Source organism: Hyla sarda, unplaced genomic scaffold (genome assembly GCF_029499605.1).
Source record: "Hyla sarda isolate aHylSar1 unplaced genomic scaffold, aHylSar1.hap1 scaffold_1618, whole genome shotgun sequence".
In the NCBI taxonomy this organism is placed as follows: Eukaryota; Metazoa; Chordata; class Amphibia; order Anura; family Hylidae; genus Hyla; species Hyla sarda.
The window spans coordinates 59055-79705 of record NW_026608255.1 but is presented as its reverse complement, the minus strand read 5'-3'; the positions used below and the strand labels follow the sequence as shown (position 1 = coordinate 79705).

The 20651-nt window shown below is 45.9% G+C and overlaps 8 non-coding genes and 2 pseudogenes across 8 annotated transcripts; all 10 read left to right on the top strand.

Moving 5' to 3' along the window:
• The first annotated feature begins 541 nt into the window (after positions 1 to 541).
• On the top strand, positions 542 to 732 carry LOC130311022 (U2 spliceosomal RNA). Its single transcript, XR_008859466.1, has one exon. It is a non-coding gene; the product is annotated as a U2 spliceosomal RNA (small nuclear RNA).
• Positions 733 to 2812: 2080 nt separating this feature from the next.
• On the top strand, positions 2813 to 3003 carry LOC130311021 (U2 spliceosomal RNA). Its single transcript, XR_008859465.1, has one exon. It is a non-coding gene; the product is annotated as a U2 spliceosomal RNA (small nuclear RNA).
• A 2084-nt stretch (positions 3004 to 5087) lies between these two features.
• On the top strand, positions 5088 to 5224 carry LOC130311031 (U2 spliceosomal RNA; annotated as a pseudogene).
• A 1435-nt stretch (positions 5225 to 6659) lies between these two features.
• Positions 6660 to 6843, top strand: LOC130311026 (U2 spliceosomal RNA). Its single transcript, XR_008859470.1, has one exon. It is a non-coding gene; the product is annotated as a U2 spliceosomal RNA (small nuclear RNA).
• Positions 6844 to 8934: 2091 nt separating this feature from the next.
• On the top strand, positions 8935 to 9125 carry LOC130311020 (U2 spliceosomal RNA). The gene has a single exon (XR_008859464.1). It is a non-coding gene; the product is annotated as a U2 spliceosomal RNA (small nuclear RNA).
• A 2088-nt stretch (positions 9126 to 11213) lies between these two features.
• Positions 11214 to 11404, top strand: LOC130311019 (U2 spliceosomal RNA). The gene has a single exon (XR_008859463.1). It is a non-coding gene; the product is annotated as a U2 spliceosomal RNA (small nuclear RNA).
• Positions 11405 to 13485: 2081 nt separating this feature from the next.
• LOC130311018 (U2 spliceosomal RNA) lies at positions 13486 to 13676 on the top strand. The gene has a single exon (XR_008859462.1). It is a non-coding gene; the product is annotated as a U2 spliceosomal RNA (small nuclear RNA).
• Positions 13677 to 15767: 2091 nt separating this feature from the next.
• LOC130311016 (U2 spliceosomal RNA) lies at positions 15768 to 15958 on the top strand. The gene has a single exon (XR_008859461.1). It is a non-coding gene; the product is annotated as a U2 spliceosomal RNA (small nuclear RNA).
• Positions 15959 to 18040: 2082 nt separating this feature from the next.
• LOC130311029 (U2 spliceosomal RNA) lies at positions 18041 to 18200 on the top strand (annotated as a pseudogene).
• A 695-nt stretch (positions 18201 to 18895) lies between these two features.
• Positions 18896 to 19078, top strand: LOC130311027 (U2 spliceosomal RNA). Its single transcript, XR_008859471.1, has one exon. It is a non-coding gene; the product is annotated as a U2 spliceosomal RNA (small nuclear RNA).
• The last annotated feature ends 1573 nt before the right edge of the window (positions 19079 to 20651 follow it).

Genomic DNA, 20651 nt, shown 5'->3' with positions numbered 1-20651 from the left:
TTGTGATGTCACCTAGAACCTTCACAGCAGCGACAGCTTTATGAGGAGCATCAGCACTGCTCTGCCTGAGCAGAACCATCACCGCCATAGGTTGTCAAATAACCCGGGTTTAACCCACACAGGTAAGTCCAATGGGGTGCAGGCATGTCCTCTATGCTTACAGCTTCCCGTGGGTGTTGGTTTGATACCGTTTGGGGACAGCCAAGGAGGCATCTGCAGGCAACAAAGGTAGGTGTGTGCTTGTGTGTGTGTTTCCTATGCAGATCCTAAGCCCAGTGTCACATGCAAGTAGGAGGAGTAAGAAGGGTTCCTGGCAAATCCGGGTTATGGATTGCATTTAAAAAGGCCCCGTGGGAGTGCAATGGGCCCCTGTCTTGCTGCTTAGCAATAATGGTATGGGTTTAGGTTCTGCTGTGTGTACTGGTGGTTGACTGCCCCCCAGCCCAGAGTGTGCATGGAAAATTGTCTGGCAGCCTCCCTGACAGCAAGCAGTGATAGTGCCCATGAAGGGGACCTTGTTGGGCCCGCCCCTTTCACGGTTATCGCTTCTCGGCCTTTTGGCTAAGATCAAGTGTAGTATCTGTTCTTATCAGTTTAATATCTGATACGTCCCCTATCTGGGGACCATATATTAAATGGATTTTTGAGAACGGGGGCCGATTTCGAAGCTTGCTTCCGTCGCCCTATGCATTGACCCGATATGGCAGTATCTTCGGGTACAGTGCACCACCCCCTTACAGGGTTAAAAAGAAAGATTCCTACTTTCATTGCTACCTGCTTGCTGGCTAGCCAGCTAGCCAGCCCTGTGGGCCTTGCTGCTGCTGCAGCCAAAAAACAAAAGGTGGTGCTGCTGCTGCTGCTTCTGCTGCTTCTGCTTGTGTCTGGCCGCTGTTGGAGCGTCCAGGCACAGGACTTCTGCTGCTGCTGACTAAATGGCCTCCTTAATTGGATCATTTGAGTAGCCAGCACACCTGTGCAGGTAGGGCATGACATGATAGGCAGCTGCCTTGATAGCGGGTGGGTGCTGAATGTTCCTAATTGACAAAATAAGATTAATGCTTATGAAGAAATATAAAATCTCATCCCTTCCCCAATATCGCGCCACACCCCTACCCCTTAATTCCCTGGTTGAACTTGATGGACATATGTCTTTTTTCGACCGTACTAACTATGTAACTATGTAACATAACATGGGGGGGGGGTCTCCTGGCTGTTCACACAGGTGTGTCATTGCTGTACATTGACCATGCATTGCTTCTGTGGTATTGCAAAGGCAAAGACAAATGCTTCCAGCCATCCATTGCACTAATGGATTGGTCATCAGCTGGCTGTCTATGTCCCGCATCAATATAGACCAAAGTACAGAGGGTTAGGCTATGCTATTGTGCACCTACCTGATGCATCAGAAGGTGCGAGGCCCTTGCTAAATTCTGTGCACAGACTTTGAGATCTATACTTTAGACTGTATCTAAACCTGCTCCAACATGGACTGACATTCTGGCCTACTTTCAGCCGATGCGACTTGTCTGTCGCTGAACAGTCGCTTTTTATGTATTCAGCACCTATGTATAATGTTGTAAAAATGCTCTAGAAGCTAAAGTCGCAGAAATGTCACACATATTTGGCCTGCAACTTTCTGTGCGACAAATTCAGACAGGAAAAATCAGTATAAATCCTTAGAAAATTATCCCCCAGTGTCTCCATCTGCTGGCGGTATTGAATAAGCATTGCTGCACTGATGGGGTATGCATTAGACGAAAAAAAAGAAGAAAAAGAAGAATAATACGCCCAGAAAAGAGGCGAAAAGGAGAAAAACGTAAAAAAACGTGAAAAAAAAGTAAGAGGAAGAGAAGGGAAAAAAAGGTGGAAATGGGTTTAAAAGTGATTTCGGCGGAGAAATATATATATATATATATATATATATATATATATATATATACGCGCACACACACACATATATATAAACGTATTCTCCGTTGAGATATTGCAGCCGCTGCTGTGTCCAGGCCCAGGAGCCTTAGCACTGTGCTGTGATGTCACTCAATACCACTGACATCACTAGGTGTAAACAACATCTCTCCTTTGCTGTGTATGTGACTATGGAGCTGTTTGGTGATGTCGTCTATTATGGCCTTCATAGAAGCAACAGGAGATTGTTGCATCCATCTAGAACCCTCAGAACTACAGTGCTATGATGTCACTCACTTCCACAGGCCTTGCAGAGTGTAAACAACAACAACCCAGCTTTGTTGTGTATGTAACCATAGGGATTTGTGATGTCACCTAGAACCTTCACAGCAGCGACAGCTTTATGAGGAGCATCAGCACTGCTCTGCCTGAGCAGAACCATCACCGCCATAGGTTGTCAAATAACCCGGGTTTAACCCACACAGGTAAGTCCAATGGGGTGCAGGCATGTCCTCTATGCTTACAGCTTCCCGTGGGTGTTGGTTTGATACCGTTTGGGGACAGCCAAGGAGGCATCTGCAGGCAACAAAGGTAGGTGTGTGCTTGTGTGTGTGTTTCCTATGCAGATCCTAAGCCCAGTGTCACATGCAAGTAGGAGGAGTAAGAAGGGTTCCTGGCAAATCCGGGTTATGGATTGCATTTAAAAAGGCCCCGTGGGAGTGCAATGGGCCCCTGTCTTGCTGCTTAGCAATAATGGTATGGGTTTAGGTTCTGCTGTGTGTACTGGTGGTTGACTGCCCCCCAGCCCAGAGTGTGCATGGAAAATTGTCTGGCAGCCTCCCTGACAGCAAGCAGTGATAGTGCCCATGAAGGGGACCTTGTTGGGCCCGCCCCTTTCACGGTTATCGCTTCTCGGCCTTTTGGCTAAGATCAAGTGTAGTATCTGTTCTTATCAGTTTAATATCTGATACGTCCCCTATCTGGGGACCATATATTAAATGGATTTTTGAGAACGGGGGCCGATTTCGAAGCTTGCTTCCGTCGCCCTATGCATTGACCCGATATGGCAGTATCTTCGGGTACAGTGCACCACCCCCTTACAGGGTTAAAAAGAAAGATTCCTACTTTCATTGCTACCTGCTTGCTGGCTAGCCAGCTAGCCAGCCCTGTGGGCCTTGCTGCTGCTGCAGCCAAAAAACAAAAGGTGGTGCTGCTGCTGCTGCTTCTGCTGCTTCTGCTTGTGTCTGGCCGCTGTTGGAGCGTCCAGGCACAGGACTTCTGCTGCTGCTGACTAAATGGCCTCCTTAATTGGATCATTTGAGTAGCCAGCACACCTGTGCAGGTAGGGCATGACATGATAGGCAGCTGCCTTGATAGCGGGTGGGTGCTGAATGTTCCTAATTGACAAAATAAGATTAATGCTTATGAAGAAATATAAAATCTCATCCCTTCCCCAATATCGCGCCACACCCCTACCCCTTAATTCCCTGGTTGAACTTGATGGACATATGTCTTTTTTCGACCGTACTAACTATGTAACTATGTAACATAACATGGGGGGGGGGTCTCCTGGCTGTTCACACAGGTGTGTCATTGCTGTACATTGACCATGCATTGCTTCTGTGGTATTGCAAAGGCAAAGACAAATGCTTCCAGCCATCCATTGCACTAATGGATTGGTCATCAGCTGGCTGTCTATGTCCCGCATCAATATAGACCAAAGTACAGAGGGTTAGGCTATGCTATTGTGCACCTACCTGATGCATCAGAAGGTGCGAGGCCCTTGCTAAATTCTGTGCACAGACTTTGAGATCTATACTTTAGACTGTATCTAAACCTGCTCCAACATGGACTGACATTCTGGCCTACTTTCAGCCGATGCGACTTGTCTGTCGCTGAACAGTCGCTTTTTATGTATTCAGCACCTATGTATAATGTTGTAAAAATGCTCTAGAAGCTAAAGTCGCAGAAATGTCACACATATTTGGCCTGCAACTTTCTGTGCGACAAATTCAGACAGGAAAAATCAGTATAAATCCTTAGAAAATTATCCCCCAGTGTCTCCATCTGCTGGCGGTATTGAATAAGCATTGCTGCACTGATGGGGTATGCATTAGACGAAAAAAAAGAAGAAAAAGAAGAATAATACGCCCAGAAAAGAGGCGAAAAGGAGAAAAACGTAAAAAAACGTGAAAAAAAAGTAAGAGGAAGAGAAGGGAAAAAAAGGTGGAAATGGGTTTAAAAGTGATTTCGGCGGAGAAATATATATATATATATATATATATATATATATATATATATATATACGCGCACACACACACATATATATAAACGTATTCTCCGTTGAGATATTGCAGCCGCTGCTGTGTCCAGGCCCAGGAGCCTTAGCACTGTGCTGTGATGTCACTCAATACCACTGACATCACTAGGTGTAAACAACATCTCTCCTTTGCTGTGTATGTGACTATGGAGCTGTTTGGTGATGTCGTCTATTATGGCCTTCATAGAAGCAACAGGAGATTGTTGCATCCATCTAGAACCCTCAGAACTACAGTGCTATGATGTCACTCACTTCCACAGGCCTTGCAGAGTGTAAACAACAACAACCCAGCTTTGTTGTGTATGTAACCATAGGGATTTGTGATGTCACCTAGAACCTTCACAGCAGCGACAGCTTTATGAGGAGCATCAGCACTGCTCTGCCTGAGCAGAACCATCACCGCCATAGGTTGTCAAATAACCCGGGTTTAACCCACACAGGTAAGTCCAATGGGGTGCAGGCATGTCCTCTATGCTTACAGCTTCCCGTGGGTGTTGGTTTGATACCGTTTGGGGACAGCCAAGGAGGCATCTGCAGGCAACAAAGGTAGGTGTGTGCTTGTGTGTGTGTTTCCTATGCAGATCCTAAGCCCAGTGTCACATGCAAGTAGGAGGAGTAAGAAGGGTTCCTGGCAAATCCGGGTTATGGATTGCATTTAAAAAGGCCCCGTGGGAGTGCAATGGGCCCCTGTCTTGCTGCTTAGCAATAATGGTATGGGTTTAGGTTCTGCTGTGTGTACTGGTGGTTGACTGCCCCCCAGCCCAGAGTGTGCATGGAAAATTGTCTGGCAGCCTCCCTGACAGCAAGCAGTGATAGTGCCCATGAAGGGGACCTTGTTGGGCCCGCCCCTTTCACGGTTATCGCTTCTCGGCCTTTTGGCTAAGATCAAGTGTAGTATCTGCTCACTTGGTCTGGTCAGAGGGTGTCTGGGGTACCCGGCTCCTTGGCCTGGGGGGATCGTCCTTCTTAACGGAGGGACTTCACCCCCCTGCTGCTATTAGGGAGCCGGCTTAGTCCCCAGACAACGGGAGGCGATCACCCTTCACTGCCCACTCTTTGGTGGGGGAGTGTTTTTCTGTCCCTGCCTGGACACGCCTATTGAAGATGGAAGAGATCATGGACACCTCTCAATCTGTTGGAGAGGAGGTTCCTTTTTTTGGGAAGATCAAGAATGGGGTCCGGATCCTGCTGAAAGACCTTGAGAAGAAAAGAAGAGGACTTTCCTTTGTAATGGAGGAAATTCTTTTTGGAGTTTTGGAAATTGCAAAGACACAAATCCTTTCCATGTTGGAATTTCCAAAGAAAGGGTGCTTTGATGTTATTTTGGTTTCCGAAGAGGATTATGATTTATTTTGGAAGAAATTTGAGACAATCAAGTCTGATCCAGTGTGGGAGGGCGTGGAAGTCATTCCCCACTTTCCCAGGAGAGAAAGAATTTTAACGGTGAGGATGTATAGTCCTTACGTCCCTGAGGAGGATATTATAATTCTTTTGACCCAATTTTGTGAGGAAATTGCGCCACTTGGGAAAATTTATAATCAGTATGGAGTCTGGACAACAAAGTGGAGATTTAAAGTAAAGTTCAAGGAAGACGCAGATGGAAGAGTTCTTTATCCCCCTGCCCGTTTTAAAATAGGGGTTATCAATGGAGATATGTTTTTTGCAGGTATGCAGAATTTCTGTAGAAAATGCAAGAAATATGGCCATTTAAAGGAAGAGTGCACCTCAATGTGGTGCCAAAAATGCCAAAAAGAAGGTCATGAAATCGAATCCTGTAGCCAAAAAAGTAAATGTAATTTATGTAACAAAATTGGTCACATGTATGTGAACTGTCCAAAGAGGAAGAAGAAAAGAGAAGAAGAAGTTTCTGAACAAGAGCCAGAAATTAAAAGATCTGTGGTAACCCAAGAGCCAAAAATTGTTGGAAAAGAGATGATAGTAGAAGAAAAGAACATTGGAGAGCATAAGAGTAAAAAGAAAAATGAAGAGCCGGTGAGAGATTTAAGAGGATATTCAGGGTCTTTCCAAACTATTTTGGAGAGAGCTCCAGATGAGGAAAGAGAATTGTTCTTACAGGACCTGGATAATCTATTATCCACCTTTAAAGCCAAGTTGCCTGCAGTAAGAAACAAAGTTTATGATTCTTTTCGCCCTGACGTGGATCGATTTATGGTAACTTATAAAATACCGGCCTGGTTGGCCATCCCAGTAAAAAGGGAAATGGAAAAAGGAAGCTTAACCTATGGTTTAATTGATTACTTGGCAGTTTACGCCCGGAGAAAGGGAATGAATTTGTTATAATTTTGGAATGTTTATTATTTTTATTGTTGTTATAATATTTTATTTCAATTTGTCTTTTTTTAGGAATAAATAAAAGTGTTACCTGATGATGAACAAAACAATCGAGTCCATATAAGATCTTGGAGCTCTGATTGAGTTCTGAGGGCTAACTTAAAAAAAAATCTGTTCTTATCAGTTTAATATCTGATACGTCCCCTATCTGGGGACCATATATTAAATGGATTTTTGAGAACGGGGGCCGATTTCGAAGCTTGCTTCCGTCGCCCTATGCATTGACCCGATATGGCAGTATCTTCGGGTACAGTGCACCACCCCCTTACAGGGTTAAAAAGAAAGATTCCTACTTTCATTGCTACCTGCTTGCTGGCTAGCCAGCTAGCCAGCCCTGTGGGCCTTGCTGCTGCTGCAGCCAAAAAACAAAAGGTGGTGCTGCTGCTGCTGCTTCTGCTGCTTCTGCTGCTTCTGCTTGTGTCTGGCCGCTGTTGGAGCGTCCAGGCACAGGACTTCTGCTGCTGCTGACTAAATGGCCTCCTTAATTGGATCATTTGAGTAGCCAGCACACCTGTGCAGGTAGGGCATGACATGATAGGCAGCTGCCTTGATAGCGGGTGGGTGCTGAATGTTCCTAATTGACAAAATAAGATTAATGCTTATGAAGAAATATAAAATCTCATCCCTTCCCCAATATCGCGCCACACCCCTACCCCTTAATTCCCTGGTTGAACTTGATGGACATATGTCTTTTTTCGACCGTACTAACTATGTAACTATGTAACATAACATGGGGGGGGGGGGTCTCCTGGCTGTTCACACAGGTGTGTCATTGCTGTACATTGACCATGCATTGCTTCTGTGGTATTGCAAAGGCAAAGACAAATGCTTCCAGCCATCCATTGCACTAATGGATTGGTCATCAGCTGGCTGTCTATGTCCCGCATCAATATAGACCAAAGTACAGAGGGTTAGGCTATGCTATTGTGCACCTACCTGATGCATCAGAAGGTGCGAGGCCCTTGCTAAATTCTGTGCACAGACTTTGAGATCTATACTTTAGACTGTATCTAAACCTGCTCCAACATGGACTGACATTCTGGCCTACTTTCAGCCGATGCGACTTGTCTGTCGCTGAACAGTCGCTTTTTATGTATTCAGCACCTATGTATAATGTTGTAAAAATGCTCTAGAAGCTAAAGTCGCAGAAATGTCACACATATTTGGCCTGCAACTTTCTGTGCGACAAATTCAGACAGGAAAAATCAGTATAAATCCTTAGAAAATTATCCCCCAGTGTCTCCATCTGCTGGCGGTATTGAATAAGCATTGCTGCACTGATGGGGTATGCATTAGACGAAAAAAAAGAAGAAAAAGAAGAATAATACGCCCAGAAAAGAGGCGAAAAGGAGAAAAACGTAAAAAAACGTGAAAAAAAAGTAAGAGGAAGAGAAGGGAAAAAAAGGTGGAAATGGGTTTAAAAGTGATTTCGGCGGAGAAATATATATATATATATATATATATATATATATATATATATACGCGCACACACACACATATATATAAACGTATTCTCCGTTGAGATATTGCAGCCGCTGCTGTGTCCAGGCCCAGGAGCCTTAGCACTGTGCTGTGATGTCACTCAATACCACTGACATCACTAGGTGTAAACAACATCTCTCCTTTGCTGTGTATGTGACTATGGAGCTGTTTGGTGATGTCGTCTATTATGGCCTTCATAGAAGCAACAGGAGATTGTTGCATCCATCTAGAACCCTCAGAACTACAGTGCTATGATGTCACTCACTTCCACAGGCCTTGCAGAGTGTAAACAACAACAACCCAGCTTTGTTGTGTATGTAACCATAGGGATTTGTGATGTCACCTAGAACCTTCACAGCAGCGACAGCTTTATGAGGAGCATCAGCACTGCTCTGCCTGAGCAGAACCATCACCGCCATAGGTTGTCAAATAACCCGGGTTTAACCCACACAGGTAAGTCCAATGGGGTGCAGGCATGTCCTCTATGCTTACAGCTTCCCGTGGGTGTTGGTTTGATACCGTTTGGGGACAGCCAAGGAGGCATCTGCAGGCAACAAAGGTAGGTGTGTGCTTGTGTGTGTGTTTCCTATGCAGATCCTAAGCCCAGTGTCACATGCAAGTAGGAGGAGTAAGAAGGGTTCCTGGCAAATCCGGGTTATGGATTGCATTTAAAAAGGCCCCGTGGGAGTGCAATGGGCCCCTGTCTTGCTGCTTAGCAATAATGGTATGGGTTTAGGTTCTGCTGTGTGTACTGGTGGTTGACTGCCCCCCAGCCCAGAGTGTGCATGGAAAATTGTCTGGCAGCCTCCCTGACAGCAAGCAGTGATAGTGCCCATGAAGGGGACCTTGTTGGGCCCGCCCCTTTCACGGTTATCGCTTCTCGGCCTTTTGGCTAAGATCAAGTGTAGTATCTGTTCTTATCAGTTTAATATCTGATACGTCCCCTATCTGGGGACCATATATTAAATGGATTTTTGAGAACGGGGGCCGATTTCGAAGCTTGCTTCCGTCGCCCTATGCATTGACCCGATATGGCAGTATCTTCGGGTACAGTGCACCACCCCCTTACAGGGTTAAAAAGAAAGATTCCTACTTTCATTGCTACCTGCTTGCTGGCTAGCCAGCTAGCCAGCCCTGTGGGCCTTGCTGCTGCTGCAGCCAAAAAACAAAAGGTGGTGCTGCTGCTGCTGCTTCTGCTGCTTCTGCTTGTGTCTGGCCGCTGTTGGAGCGTCCAGGCACAGGACTTCTGCTGCTGCTGACTAAATGGCCTCCTTAATTGGATCATTTGAGTAGCCAGCACACCTGTGCAGGTAGGGCATGACATGATAGGCAGCTGCCTTGATAGCGGGTGGGTGCTGAATGTTCCTAATTGACAAAATAAGATTAATGCTTATGAAGAAATATAAAATCTCATCCCTTCCCCAATATCGCGCCACACCCCTACCCCTTAATTCCCTGGTTGAACTTGATGGACATATGTCTTTTTTCGACCGTACTAACTATGTAACTATGTAACATAACATGGGGGGGGGGTCTCCTGGCTGTTCACACAGGTGTGTCATTGCTGTACATTGACCATGCATTGCTTCTGTGGTATTGCAAAGGCAAAGACAAATGCTTCCAGCCATCCATTGCACTAATGGATTGGTCATCAGCTGGCTGTCTATGTCCCGCATCAATATAGACCAAAGTACAGAGGGTTAGGCTATGCTATTGTGCACCTACCTGATGCATCAGAAGGTGCGAGGCCCTTGCTAAATTCTGTGCACAGACTTTGAGATCTATACTTTAGACTGTATCTAAACCTGCTCCAACATGGACTGACATTCTGGCCTACTTTCAGCCGATGCGACTTGTCTGTCGCTGAACAGTCGCTTTTTATGTATTCAGCACCTATGTATAATGTTGTAAAAATGCTCTAGAAGCTAAAGTCGCAGAAATGTCACACATATTTGGCCTGCAACTTTCTGTGCGACAAATTCAGACAGGAAAAATCAGTATAAATCCTTAGAAAATTATCCCCCAGTGTCTCCATCTGCTGGCGGTATTGAATAAGCATTGCTGCACTGATGGGGTATGCATTAGACGAAAAAAAAAAGAAGAAAAAGAAGAATAATACGCCCAGAAAAGAGGCGAAAAGGAGAAAAACGTAAAAAAACGTGAAAAAAAAGTAAGAGGAAGAGAAGGGAAAAAAAGGTGGAAATGGGTTTAAAAGTGATTTCGGCGGAGAAATATATATATATATATATATATATATATATATATATATATATATATACGCGCACACACACACATATATATAAACGTATTCTCCGTTGAGATATTGCAGCCGCTGCTGTGTCCAGGCCCAGGAGCCTTAGCACTGTGCTGTGATGTCACTCAATACCACTGACATCACTAGGTGTAAACAACATCTCTCCTTTGCTGTGTATGTGACTATGGAGCTGTTTGGTGATGTCGTCTATTATGGCCTTCATAGAAGCAACAGGAGATTGTTGCATCCATCTAGAACCCTCAGAACTACAGTGCTATGATGTCACTCACTTCCACAGGCCTTGCAGAGTGTAAACAACAACAACCCAGCTTTGTTGTGTATGTAACCATAGGGATTTGTGATGTCACCTAGAACCTTCACAGCAGCGACAGCTTTATGAGGAGCATCAGCACTGCTCTGCCTGAGCAGAACCATCACCGCCATAGGTTGTCAAATAACCCGGGTTTAACCCACACAGGTAAGTCCAATGGGGTGCAGGCATGTCCTCTATGCTTACAGCTTCCCGTGGGTGTTGGTTTGATACCGTTTGGGGACAGCCAAGGAGGCATCTGCAGGCAACAAAGGTAGGTGTGTGCTTGTGTGTGTGTTTCCTATGCAGATCCTAAGCCCAGTGTCACATGCAAGTAGGAGGAGTAAGAAGGGTTCCTGGCAAATCCGGGTTATGGATTGCATTTAAAAAGGCCCCGTGGGAGTGCAATGGGCCCCTGTCTTGCTGCTTAGCAATAATGGTATGGGTTTAGGTTCTGCTGTGTGTACTGGTGGTTGACTGCCCCCCAGCCCAGAGTGTGCATGGAAAATTGTCTGGCAGCCTCCCTGACAGCAAGCAGTGATAGTGCCCATGAAGGGGACCTTGTTGGGCCCGCCCCTTTCACGGTTATCGCTTCTCGGCCTTTTGGCTAAGATCAAGTGTAGTATCTGTTCTTATCAGTTTAATATCTGATACGTCCCCTATCTGGGGACCATATATTAAATGGATTTTTGAGAACGGGGGCCGATTTCGAAGCTTGCTTCCGTCGCCCTATGCATTGACCCGATATGGCAGTATCTTCGGGTACAGTGCACCACCCCCTTACAGGGTTAAAAAGAAAGATTCCTACTTTCATTGCTACCTGCTTGCTGGCTAGCCAGCTAGCCAGCCCTGTGGGCCTTGCTGCTGCTGCAGCCAAAAAACAAAAGGTGGTGCTGCTGCTGCTGCTTCTGCTGCTTCTGCTTGTGTCTGGCCGCTGTTGGAGCGTCCAGGCACAGGACTTCTGCTGCTGCTGACTAAATGGCCTCCTTAATTGGATCATTTGAGTAGCCAGCACACCTGTGCAGGTAGGGCATGACATGATAGGCAGCTGCCTTGATAGCGGGTGGGTGCTGAATGTTCCTAATTGACAAAATAAGATTAATGCTTATGAAGAAATATAAAATCTCATCCCTTCCCCAATATCGCGCCACACCCCTACCCCTTAATTCCCTGGTTGAACTTGATGGACATATGTCTTTTTTCGACCGTACTAACTATGTAACTATGTAACATAACATGGGGGGGGGGTCTCCTGGCTGTTCACACAGGTGTGTCATTGCTGTACATTGACCATGCATTGCTTCTGTGGTATTGCAAAGGCAAAGGCAAATGCTTCCAGCCATCCATTGCACTAATGGATTGGTCATCAGCTGGCTGTCTATGTCCCGCATCAATATAGACCAAAGTACAGAGGGTTAGGCTATGCTATTGTGCACCTACCTGATGCATCAGAAGGTGCGAGGCCCTTGCTAAATTCTGTGCACAGACTTTGAGATCTATACTTTAGACTGTATCTAAACCTGCTCCAACATGGACTGACATTCTGGCCTACTTTCAGCCGATGCGACTTGTCTGTCGCTGAACAGTCGCTTTTTATGTATTCAGCACCTATGTATAATGTTGTAAAAATGCTCTAGAAGCTAAAGTCGCAGAAATGTCACACATATTTGGCCTGCAACTTTCTGTGCGACAAAATTCAGACAGGAAAAATCAGTATAAATCCTTAGAAAATTATCCCCCAGTGTCTCCATCTGCTGGCGGTATTGAATAAGCATTGCTGCACTGATGGGGTATGCATTAGACGAAAAAAAAGAAGAAAAAGAAGAATAATACGCCCAGAAAAGAGGCGAAAAGGAGAAAAACGTAAAAAAACGTGAAAAAAAAGTAAGAGGAAGAGAAGGGAAAAAAAGGTGGAAATGGGTTTAAAAGTGATTTCGGCGGAGAAATATATATATATATATATATATATATATATATATATATATACGCGCACACACACACATATATATAAACGTATTCTCCGTTGAGATATTGCAGCCGCTGCTGTGTCCAGGCCCAGGAGCCTTAGCACTGTGCTGTGATGTCACTCAATACCACTGACATCACTAGGTGTAAACAACATCTCTCCTTTGCTGTGTATGTGACTATGGAGCTGTTTGGTGATGTCGTCTATTATGGCCTTCATAGAAGCAACAGGAGATTGTTGCATCCATCTAGAACCCTCAGAACTACAGTGCTATGATGTCACTCACTTCCACAGGCCTTGCAGAGTGTAAACAACAACAACCCAGCTTTGTTGTGTATGTAACCATAGGGATTTGTGATGTCACCTAGAACCTTCACAGCAGCGACAGCTTTATGAGGAGCATCAGCACTGCTCTGCCTGAGCAGAACCATCACCGCCATAGGTTGTCAAATAACCCGGGTTTAACCCACACAGGTAAGTCCAATGGGGTGCAGGCATGTCCTCTATGCTTACAGCTTCCCGTGGGTGTTGGTTTGATACCGTTTGGGGACAGCCAAGGAGGCATCTGCAGGCAACAAAGGTAGGTGTGTGCTTGTGTGTGTGTTTCCTATGCAGATCCTAAGCCCAGTGTCACATGCAAGTAGGAGGAGTAAGAAGGGTTCCTGGCAAATCCGGGTTATGGATTGCATTTAAAAAGGCCCCGTGGGAGTGCAATGGGCCCCTGTCTTGCTGCTTAGCAATAATGGTATGGGTTTAGGTTCTGCTGTGTGTACTGGTGGTTGACTGCCCCCCAGCCCAGAGTGTGCATGGAAAATTGTCTGGCAGCCTCCCTGACAGCAAGCAGTGATAGTGCCCATGAAGGGGACCTTGTTGGGCCCGCCCCTTTCACGGTTATCGCTTCTCGGCCTTTTGGCTAAGATCAAGTGTAGTATCTGTTCTTATCAGTTTAATATCTGATACGTCCCCTATCTGGGGACCATATATTAAATGGATTTTTGAGAACGGGGGCCGATTTCGAAGCTTGCTTCCGTCGCCCTATGCATTGACCCGATATGGCAGTATCTTCGGGTACAGTGCACCACCCCCTTACAGGGTTAAAAAGAAAGATTCCTACTTTCATTGCTACCTGCTTGCTGGCTAGCCAGCTAGCCAGCCCTGTGGGCCTTGCTGCTGCTGCTGCAGCCAAAAAACAAAAGGTGGTGCTGCTGCTGCTGCTGCTTCTGCTGCTTCTGCTTGTGTCTGGCCGCTGTTGGAGCGTCCAGGCACAGGACTTCTGCTGCTGCTGACTAAATGGCCTCCTTAATTGGATCATTTGAGTAGCCAGCACACCTGTGCAGGTAGGGCATGACATGATAGGCAGCTGCCTTGATAGCGGGTGGGTGCTGAATGTTCCTAATTGACAAAATAAGATTAATGCTTATGAAGAAATATAAAATCTCATCCCTTCCCCAATATCGCGCCACACCCCTACCCCTTAATTCCCTGGTTGAACTTGATGGACATATGTCTTTTTTCGACCGTACTAACTATGTAACTATGTAACATAACATGGGGGGGGGGGTCTCCTGGCTGTTCACACAGGTGTGTCATTGCTGTACATTGACCATGCATTGCTTCTGTGGTATTGCAAAGGCAAAGACAAATGCTTCCAGCCATCCATTGCACTAATGGATTGGTCATCAGCTGGCTGTCTATGTCCCGCATCAATATAGACCAAAGTACAGAGGGTTAGGCTATGCTATTGTGCACCTACCTGATGCATCAGAAGGTGCGAGGCCCTTGCTAAATTCTGTGCACAGACTTTGAGATCTATACTTTAGACTGTATCTAAACCTGCTCCAACATGGACTGACATTCTGGCCTACTTTCAGCCGATGCGACTTGTCTGTCGCTGAACAGTCGCTTTTTATGTATTCAGCACCTATGTATAATGTTGTAAAAATGCTCTAGAAGCTAAAGTCGCAGAAATGTCACACATATTTGGCCTGCAACTTTCTGTGCGACAAATTCAGACAGGAAAAATCAGTATAAATCCTTAGAAAATTATCCCCCAGTGTCTCCATCTGCTGGCGGTATTGAATAAGCATTGCTGCACTGATGGGGTATGCATTAGACGAAAAAAAAGAAGAAAAAGAAGAATAATACGCCCAGAAAAGAGGCGAAAAGGAGAAAAACGTAAAAAAACGTGAAAAAAAAGTAAGAGGAAGAGAAGGGAAAAAAAGGTGGAAATGGGTTTAAAAGTGATTTCGGCGGAGAAATATATATATATATATATATATATATATATATATATATATATATACGCGCACACACACACATATATATAAACGTATTCTCCGTTGAGATATTGCAGCCGCTGCTGTGTCCAGGCCCAGGAGCCTTAGCACTGTGCTGTGATGTCACTCAATACCACTGACATCACTAGGTGTAAACAACATCTCTCCTTTGCTGTGTATGTGACTATGGAGCTGTTTGGTGATGTCGTCTATTATGGCCTTCATAGAAGCAACAGGAGATTGTTGCATCCATCTAGAACCCTCAGAACTACAGTGCTATGATGTCACTCACTTCCACAGGCCTTGCAGAGTGTAAACAACAACAACCCAGCTTTGTTGTGTATGTAACCATAGGGATTTGTGATGTCACCTAGAACCTTCACAGCAGCGACAGCTTTATGAGGAGCATCAGCACTGCTCTGCCTGAGCAGGACCATCACCGCCATAGGTTGTCAAATAACCCGGGTTTAACCCACACAGGTAAGTCCAATGGGGTGCAGGCATGTCCTCTATGCTTACAGCTTCCCGTGGGTGTTGGTTTGATACCGTTTGGGGACAGCCAAGGAGGCATCTGCAGGCAACAAAGGTAGGTGTGTGCTTGTGTGTGTGTTTCCTATGCAGATCCTAAGCCCAGTGTCACATGCAAGTAGGAGGAGTAAGAAGGGTTCCTGGCAAATCCGGGTTATGGATTGCATTTAAAAAGGCCCCGTGGGAGTGCAATGGGCCCCTGTCTTGCTGCTTAGCAATAATGGTATGGGTTTAGGTTCTGCTGTGTGTACTGGTGGTTGACTGCCCCCCAGCCCAGAGTGTGCATGGAAAATTGTCTGGCAGCCTCCCTGACAGCAAGCAGTGATAGTGCCCATGAAGGGGACCTTGTTGGGCCCGCCCCTTTCACGGTTATCGCTTCTCGGCCTTTTGGCTAAGATCAAGTGTAGTATCTGTTCTTATCAGTTTAATATCTGATACGTCCCCTATCTGGGGACCATATATTAAATGGATTTTTGAGAACGGGGGCCGATTTCGAAGCTTGCTTCCGTCGCCCTATGCATTGACCCGATATGGCAGTATCTTCGGGTACAGTGCACCACCCCCTTACAGGGTTAAAAAGAAAGATTCCTACTTTCATTGCTACCTGCTTGCTGGCTAGCCAGCTAGCCAGCCCTGTGGGCCTTGCTGCTGCTGCAGCCAAAAAACAAAAGGTGGTGCTGCTGCTGCTGCTTCTGCTGCTTCTGCTTGTGTCTGGCCGCTGTTGGAGCGTCCAGGCACAGGACTTCTGCTGCTGCTGACTAAATGGCCTCCTTAATTGGATCATTTGAGTAGCCAGCACACCTGTGCAGGTAGGGCATGACATGATAGGCAGCTGCCTTGATAGCGGGTGGGTGCTGAATGTTCCTAATTGACAAAATAAGATTAATGCTTATGAAGAAATATAAAATCTCATCCCTTCCCCAATATCGCGCCACACCCCTACCCCTTAATTCCCTGGTTGAACTTGATGGACATATGTCTTTTTTCGACCGTACTAACTATGTAACTATGTAACATAACATGGGGGGGGGGTCTCCTGGCTGTTCACACAGGTGTGTCATTGCTGTACATTGACCATGCATTGCTTCTGTGGTATTGCAAAGGCAAAGACAAATGCTTCCAGCCATCCATTGCACTAATGGATTGGTCATCAGCTGGCTGTCTATGTCCCGCATCAATATAGACCAAAGTACAGAGGGTTAGGCTATGCTATTGTGCACCTACCTGATGCATCAGAAGGTGCGAGGCCCTTGCTAAATTCTGTGCACAGACTTTGAGATCTATACTTTAGACTGTATCTAAACCTGCTCCAACATGGACTGACATTCTGGCCTACTTTCAGCCGATGCGACTTGTCTGTCGCTGAACAGTCGCTTTTTATGTATTCAGCACCTATGTATAATGTTGTAAAAATGCTCTAGAAGCTAAAGTCGCAGAAATGTCACACATATTTGGCCTGCAACTTTCTGTGCGACAAATTCAGACAGGAAAAATCAGTATAAATCCTTAGAAAATTATCCCCCAGTGTCTCCATCTGCTGGCGGTATTGAATAAGCATTGCTGCACTGATGGGGTATGCATTAGACGAAAAAAAAGAAGAAAAAGAAGAATAATACGCCCAGAAAAGAGGCGAAAAGGAGAAAAACGTAAAAAAACGTGAAAAAAAAGTAAGAGGAAGAGAAGGGAAAAAAAGGTGGAAATGGGTTTAAAAGTGATTTCGGCGGAGAAATATATATATATATATATATATATATATATATATATATATATACGCGCACACACACACATATATATAAACGTATTCTCCGTTGAGATATTGCAGCCGCTGCTGTGTCCAGGCCCAGGAGCCTTAGCACTGTGCTGTGATGTCACTCAATACCACTGACATCACTAGGTGTAAACAACATCTCTCCTTTGCTGTGTATGTGACTATGGAGCTGTTTGGTGATGTCGTCTATTATGGCCTTCATAGAAGCAACAGGAGATTGTTGCATCCATCTAGAACCCTCAGAACTACAGTGCTATGATGTCACTCACTTCCACAGGCCTTGCAGAGTGTAAACAACAACAACCCAGCTTTGTTGTGTATGTAACCAAAGGGATTTGTGATGTCACCTAGAACCTTCACAGCAGCGACAGCTTTATGAGGAGCATCAGCACTGCTCTGCCTGAGCAGAACCATCACCGCCATAGGTTGTCAAATAACCCGGGTTTAACCCACACAGGTAAGTCCAATGGGGTGCAGGCATGTCCTCTATGCTTACAGCTTCCCGTGGGTGTTGGTTTGATACCGTTTGGGGACAGCCAAGGAGGCATCTGCAGGCAACAAAGGTAGGTGTGTGCTTGTGTGTGTGTTTCCTATGCAGATCCTAAGCCCAGTGTCACATGCAAGTAGGAGGAGTAAGAAGGGTTCCTGGCAAATCCGGGTTATGGATTGCATTTAAAAAGGCCCCGTGGGAGTGCAATGGGCCCCTGTCTTGCTGCTTAGCAATAATGGTATGGGTTTAGGTTCTGCTGTGTGTACTGGTGGTTGACTGCCCCCCAGCCCAGAGTGTGCATGGAAAATTGTCTGGCAGCCTCCCTGACAGCAAGCAGTGATAGTGCCCATGAAGGGGACCTTGTTGGGCCCGCCCCTTTCACGGTTATCGCTTCTCGGCCTTTTGGCTAAGATCAAGTGTAGTATCTGTTCTTATCAGTTTTCATGCTGGTGGGGATGGGTGCTGCATGGAGGATGCAGGTGTACCAGGGCTTTCCGGGGCTGGTTCTGAGGAATCAGCTCGACGGCTGCCCCGATGTGACCTGTTCCCTCCGGGTCTCGCCATGAGGCTGAGAGGGTCTAGAGCCGAGGTACTTTTGTGCCTCGGGGAGTGGTGACCCCGAGGTGCCGAAACTCACTGGGAGAATAGGCTCACTGAGTTGAAGCACGGGCACCATAATCTCTTCACCTTGTGGCACTCACCTCTTGATTCCCGGCCTTCTGGCTAGGATCAGAGAAATTTTTATAGATCCGGCCGGATGTCCGGGCAGTATATCTGCACACATTCACTTATTTATTTATTTTTTTGTCTCACTGTGTCACTTTTTGCGTGTTGTGTGTTCACAGGATTTGTCAGGATGCGGTAGCCCTTCTGGGTGTCCCTCCTGGCGGTCTAGGGGAGGTGTGTGTGGCCATTAGGTTCCGCACCTCCCTGCAAACACCCCGGGTACCCCTGCTTTGGCAGGGTACCTACCGTAATCGGCTCTGCGGGCAGATACCTTGGCCAACGCCAAGGGGGATGCCGGGAGCATTTGTGGTCCCCTAGTAGCTTTGGCGAAAAGGGACATCGAACCTGGAACCTCGCAGGTACCTTTTGGTCCGGAGGCGAAGGGTAAGGTTTGTTGGGGGGCCTCTCTCCTATCGGAGAAGGGCTTGCGATAGACCGCATCCTTTGTGCACGTTTTTTTTAGTGTAACACGTTTGCACTTTTTCTTGCACTTTGGGTGAATCGAAAGCACGTTCCTCGGCTTTAGATAAAAAAAAAAAAAAAAATCTGTTCTTATCAGTTTAATATCTGATACGTCCCCTATCTGGGGACCATATATTAAATGGATTTTTGAGAACGGGGGCCGATTTCGAAGCTTGCTTCCGTCGCCCTATGCATTGACCCGATATGGCAGTATCTTCGGGTACAGTGCACCACCCCCTTACAGGGTTAAAAAGAAAGATTCCTACTTTCATTGCTACCTGCTTGCTGGCTAGCCAGCTAGCCAGCCCTGTGGGCCTTGCTGCTGCTGCAGCCAAAAAACAAAAGGTGGTGCTGCTGCTGCTGCTTCTGCTGCTTCTGCTTGTGTCTGGCCGCTGTTGGAGCGTCCAGGCACAGGACTTCTGCTGCTGCTGACTAAATGGCCTCCTTAATTGGATCATTTGAGTAGCCAGCACACCTGTGCAGGTAGGGCATGACATGATAGGCAGCTGCCTTGATAGCGGGTGGGTGCTGAATGTTCCTAATTGACAAAATAAGATTAATGCTTATGAAGAAATATAAAATCTCATCCCTTCCCCAATATCGCGCCACACCCCTACCCCTTAATTCCCTGGTTGAACTTGATGGACATATGTCTTTTTTCGACCGTACTAACTATGTAACTATGTAACATAACATGGGGGGGGGGGTCTCCTGGCTGTTCACACAGGTGTGTCATTGCTGTACATTGACCATGCATTGCTTCTGTGGTATTGCAAAGGCAAAGACAAATGCTTCCAGCCATCCATTGCACTAATGGATTGGTCATCAGCTGGCTGTCTATGTCCCGCATCAATATAGACCAAAGTACAGAGGGTTAGGCTATGCTATTGTGCACCTACCTGATGCATCAGAAGGTGCGAGGCCCTTGCTAAATTCTGTGCACAGACTTTGAGATCTATACTTTAGACTGTATCTAAACCTGCTCCAACATGGACTGACATTCTGGCCTACTTTCAGCCGATGCGACTTGTCTGTCGCTGAACAGTCGCTTTTTATGTATTCAGCACCTATGTATAATGTTGTAAAAATGCTCTAGAAGCTAAAGTCGCAGAAATGTCACACATATTTGGCCTGCAACTTTCTGTGCGACAAATTCAGACAGGAAAAATCAGTATAAATCCTTAGAAAATTATCCCCCAGTGTCTCCATCTGCTGGCGGTATTGAATAAGCATTGCTGCACTGATGGGGTATGCATTAGACGAAAAAAAAGAAGAAAAAGAAGAATAATACGCCCAGAAAAGAGGCGAAAAGGAGAAAAACGTAAAAAAACGTGAAAAAAAAGTAAGAGGAAGAGAAGGGAAAAAAAGGTGGAAATGGGTTTAAAAGTGATTTCGGCGGAGAAATATATATATATATATATATATATATATATATATATATATATATATACGCGCACACACACACATATATATAAACGTATTCTCCGTTGAGATATTGCAGCCGCTGCTGTGTCCAGGCCCAGGAGCCTTAGCACTGTGCTGTGATGTCACTCAATACCACTGACATCACTAGGTGTAAACAACATCTCTCCTTTGCTGTGTATGTGACTATGGAGCTGTTTGGTGATGTCGTCTATTATGGCCTTCATAGAAGCAACAGGAGATTGTTGCATCCATCTAGAACCCTCAGAACTACAGTGCTATGATGTCACTCACTTCCACAGGCCTTGCAGAGTGTAAACAACAACAACCCAGCTTTGTTGTGTATGTAACCATAGGGATTTGTGATGTCACCTAGAACCTTCACAG